Below are 5,747 nucleotides of genomic sequence, written 5' to 3' on the forward strand. Positions count from 1 at the left end.
TTCCTTTTCCCAAACCCTGCCATCACAAGTTTGGAGTGGTATGAATCAAGGATCAGCTTCAACAATGTCCTCAGTCAATACCAATCCGAGAACGCACATGCCTTTTGTGGCACCAAGATCGTCCACTTCGGATAATGATAATATGAAGGGTTAATTTGTTATGACTATTTAGATGACCTGTCTTTGGAGTTATCTTTTCTTATCTTATATAGTATAGTCATATCATATATAGTATAGTCTAATCATATATAGTATTGTCATATCAGGTCACTGACAAACACTTTATCTTTTTTGGAAAACACATTTGCGTGAACCCAAAAAAATATCTATTTTTGGTTTTTTTAATGCTCTTGAAAATGGGTTATAAATTAAAGACTGGTTTCACTCAATATATGAATAACAATACATCTCTTCTGCTTCATATAGTAATGGAACACTATGAGAAAACCGCTCATTATTGCTCTGCTGTTTCTTCTTCATCTTCTTCTTCTAATAGTAGTTTTTATTCCTCGGATGATGATGCAATAGAAATTATGCAAAATAACATGGCCGTTAGTTTGGGAGTCCTTGTTACAAATTCAAAATGGCCTCAAACTCGTATCAGAATACCAAGAGATCGTGAGTCAGGGGCTGAACTTCTATGGAACGACTATTTCTCTCCGTACCCAAACCAACCACCCAATGTTTTTCGCAGAAGATTTAGAATGCGTCGACAATTGTTTAACCGGATAGTGGAAGGTGTTACCAATGCAAACAGATATTTTGTTCAAAAACCCGATGCTTGTGGAGTTTTAGGATTAAACCCTCATCAAAAAGTAACAGCAGCAGTACGAATGTTAGCTTACGGATGTGCGGTAGATGCAATAGACGAGTACTTACGCATAGGAGAAACAACTGTGCTGGAAGCTACTCGTAGGTTCTGTAAGACGATTGTGAATGTGTATGGGAAAGAATATTTGCGTGAACCAACGGCTGGTGATATTGAACTGTTGCTCAAGCAAAACAAAGACCGGGGATTTCCTGGGATGCTGGGTAGTCTAGATTGCATGCATTGGAAATGGGATAAATGTCCGTCGGCAGAATCTGGGGCTTACACCGCGTATAAAGGGAGCGAAAGTATCGTGTTGGAGGCAGTGGTGTCGTATGAACTATGGTTTTGGCATGCTTTTTTTTTGTATGCCCGGTTCTAACAACGATATTAATGTTATGAACCGTTCATATGTTTTTCGAAGTCTTGTAACAGGAAAAGCACCGCCGGTGAGCTATGAGGTGAACGGAAATTCATATGATATGCCGTATTATCTAGGTGATGGAATATACCCAGAGATTCCTACTATTATTATGGCCATTAAACATCCGGTTGGTAGGAAAAAGGAAATATTTTCATCGATGCAATAGGGTGCAAGAAAAGATGTTGAACGGGGATTTGGTGTACTTCAACAACAATTTGGAATCATCAAACAACCTGCAAGAATGTGGAATCCAGATGTGCTTGCCTATATCATGAAAACTTGTATTATCTTACATAATATGATAGTCGAGGATGAGCGTCTACCCGGTGACTGGCCACATGTTTATGAACAACGTAGCAACGCAGCACCGGTTAATATATTAAGAGGCAATAGTGACGAGTTTTCCCAAATTAGAGCTCAGCAACGCCGACGTGCAATGCGTAACAAAGATGCACATATTCGCTTGCGTGATGACTTGATCGAATATATATGGGCAGAATATGGGAATTAAAAATTGTCGTTTGTCATTTCCTTTCTATTATCTCTTTGTATGTAAACATCCTCAAGTTTTAATTAAGGTCGTATGTTTCAAAAAAGTAGAAATTTAATTCAAATCAACAGAAGTAAATTTAAAATCCAAAAATTACATAATAATAATGCTAATTGTTCAGATAATAAGAAATTTAAAACATAATAATACTAATAATACTATTAATCACTAAATAGGAGAAATAATTAAGGTTTGAACTATTCCGCCTTTGTGTTAAGATTGGTTTATTTTATTCCGAACTATGTCCGCCCTGCGAAGTCGGAAGTACTCTTGTTGTACAGGTTCCATTTTTTCAAGATCCATCATAATGATGCGAAATTCTTCGTCTTCAGCTTGCTTGGCTATTTTTGCCGCATGTTCAGCTTGTTTTGCTGCAAACTCTGCTGCTCTTTGTTCCATCTTGAATCTTGATTGTGCTTGGTAATGAGTATTGAAATTTTGTTGTTCTTTAATAATTATTCCCATCAATTCCTCTTGGTGACTGGATTTCTCTCTCCCTGTTTTCTTCAATCTTTTTGCTGCTTGTTTCCCCATCTTACGAAGATATGTGTTCTCTATGTCTCCCCCATCTGTGTCGTTACCGGTCTCTCCTTGAGTTGTTGTTTGCGGTCCTTCATCATCTTCCTCGTTATTCTCATAAGTGTCCAAATCATGCGTCGTATCGAATACAAAAGTCGATCGTCGATTATATTTTATATTTTCTAACACAACTGGGCAGCACTCTTCGTGCTTAAATTTTTTCCCATCGTTGCATTCCTTGAACCTCTTGTTAACTTCTTCAAGTTGTTAATGTTTTTAAAAACACTTAAGTACATGGGCGCTTATTAAATATTAGAAAACAATTGTTCTAAAAATCAAGAATGCTTACCTTCTTTTCAGGACCCCATCCAGTATGATATTCACCTTCAACTTCTGCCTCTTTTGCCGAAAATAACGCCACATCTTTACTTATTCCCTGATATCGTTTTTTCCAAGAACTCCAAGACCGCTCTGGATTATTAGGTAAATGAAGTTCAATATCATCCTTGATACGAGTCCACACGTCGCCTCTGATTGATCAGTTCCAACACTAGAATCTTGAGATATAGATAAATGAATTTTACACATTGTTACATCTTCGATTGTCGTAAAATTTGGACCTCGTGCTACTCTTGGTGCCATTGTAAGCGAATCCGTGAAAATTTTCCAACTGATTTGAAAGCAGAAACAATATTTATTCTTATTGGTGTGGATAGTTTGAAGTATTTAGTCGTGGGAAAATGTCACAGGATCTCATGTGTATATATAGGTGTTTCTTCCGAAATTTTCAACGTTCCGAAATGTCTTCCAAACTTTCCAACGTTCCAAACTATCCAGCGTTCCATTTTCTTCAACGTTCGAATTACCAACGGTATAAAAAAATTTCAAAATCAATTTTGTCTAAGTATTTTATTTTATTTTTTAAACTCAAGCTTGGGGCGTTAACTATATAAACGCCTGGAGTAGGGCGTTAACTATATCAACGCCGGGATGGAGCGTTAACTATATCAACGCCTGGCGTGGGGCGTTAATTATATCAACGCCTGTCTGGGGCGTTAACTATATAAACGCCTGGAGTGGGGCGTTAATTATATCAACGCCTGTCTGGGGCGTTAACTATATAAACGCCTGGCGTTGGGCGTTAACTATATATACGCCTGGCGTGGGGCGTTAAGAATATCAACGCCGGGCTGGGGCGTTTGTATAATCTTCGTCTGAATGGGGCGTTAATTTTATGAACGCCTGACGTGGGGCGTAAACTTTAGCAACGTCCCAACGGGCGAACATTTTATCAACGCCTGAACCGGGCGTAACTTATATACACGCCTCTTTATGGGGCGGTGACTTTACGTACGTTTCACAACAGGCGTAGATTATACACACGCCCGATGCCAAGCGGTGATTATACCTCCGCTCCACTATATATAGTTTTGGTCTTGGTCCCAGACCAAATATGGTCTGGAATTTGGTTTTGGTCCAGATTTTAATCTTTACTCCCTACCGTTGCGTCTCGTCCCTGGACCATAATTATAGGTTTGCTCGTCCACTGCAGTTGCTCTAAGAGCGACTGCAATGGTACGACTAAACTCAAAGATCAAAGACCAAAAAAAAAGACTAAATATGAGTTTAATCTGTACTGTGACGTTATGGGGAGAAGACCAAATTTGGTCGCGCGTAAAATTAATCACCGCACGAAAACGGGAGTAAATTTGGTGTACGCTTGAATGGGGCGTAAAATTGGTTTACGCCCGAAATTTGAATGGGGCGGATGGTTTGGTGTCCGCCTGATGAGTAAGTGAACGGGCGGATGGTTGGGTGTCCGCCTGATGAATTTCATTTTGAATGGGGCGGATGGTTTGGTGTCCGCCTGACGAAATGTGAACGGACGGATGATTGGGTGTCCGCCTGATGAATTTCATTTTGAATGGGGCGGATGGTTTGGTGCCCGCCTGATGAGTAAGTGAACGGGCGGATGGTTGGGTGTCCGCCCAGCAACAAGCGTACTTTAAATTTACGCCCGACTATATTAGGATTTGGTATTTGGTCGCGACCAAATATGATCTGGGATTTGATCTTTGGCTGGGATTTAATCTTTACTCCGTCCCACTGCGTTACGATCTCATCCCAAATTTTTGGTTATACTCGCCCACTGTGGATGCTCTAAGAGAATAAATTTTGAGAAATAATAGTTGCAACTTGCAAGAGAGGAAAATGGAAAATCAATGTAGTTAAAATAAAAATATACTTTTAATATATTATACGTCTCACATGTCTCCTAATATATACTTTTAAAATAAATTTGGATATTTCGGTTGCATACTTATATGACCAATGTAATAATGGAGACACGGGATAGCCAGAAAATAACAATATTTAGAGAGGCAGGATAGTTTCCTATTTCCCTTTATTTTATTTTGCTAAAGAGCTAGGCACTTAATCATGAGCATGCATGTTTGGAGCCTGCAGCTAGTGTTCCGAACGGCGATGCTTTCAAAATCTCGTAATGTTCTTATGTGAATGTTTCGAATATTAATGCTTCTCCGCTCCTTGCACTTTTCTTGGTGCTTTGTAATGTTCTGAATGTGCATTCAATTTGCCTACAAGAAATATAGAAATCACAAAATTATATCATCTGATTAATGGAGTTAACACATTAATTAGAAGGAGAACATTAAAAATAAACAAGAGGTAATGAGTTATTCAGTACTTTCTGGCAAGGTTTGTCCAACCGAGAATTTGTAACTCACGCCTAACGCCGAACCAAGACAATAGTGAAAGCAAATTAAATAAGATGAATCACAGTTATTCATGCAACTTTTGTATCCATATGCTTGAGCTTTGTCCACGAAGCAGCTCGTCGATGCAATCAAAACCAACAGTACAACGCAGAATCTCTTCATGCTTGATGCCATCTCTCTGATCTCTCTGTTTCTATTGTGATTGGAAAAGAAGGGGTACAAGAAAACGCCACCGTAAACGGGAATGAACAAGAACAAAGAAGATGGAGCAGCCGGCCGGGAATCTCCCACTCTCTGTTCTTTCTATCCTAAGGCGTCAAGTTCTCTCTATTGTTAATTAATTTATCGGAAAATGGGTTATTTGTCCAAAAAAATTTAAAACATGGTTCAAATGGACGAGTAAAAAATTAGTATGGGTGAAATGGACAAAAAAAAATTAGCAAGGATGAAACTGGATTCATCCTGGCTTAAACTTAAAAAATAGCAAGGATGAAACTGGATGCATCCTCATATAAATTAAAAATAAGAAAAAGTATTTGAAAATGGGTAGGATGAAACTGGTTACATCCTGGCTATTTTTATATTTTTGTTCATTTGAACAATATCTTTTTAATTTTTGTCCATTTAAACAGTATCAAAATGTACAAGTCTTTTTCACCTAAAAATTATTGATTTTGGTCTTTTTAATCAATTTTTGTGTTAATTTAT

Source organism: Papaver somniferum, unplaced genomic scaffold (assembly GCF_003573695.1).
Source record: "Papaver somniferum cultivar HN1 unplaced genomic scaffold, ASM357369v1 unplaced-scaffold_150, whole genome shotgun sequence".
Lineage (NCBI taxonomy): Eukaryota > Viridiplantae > Streptophyta > Magnoliopsida > Ranunculales > Papaveraceae > Papaver > Papaver somniferum.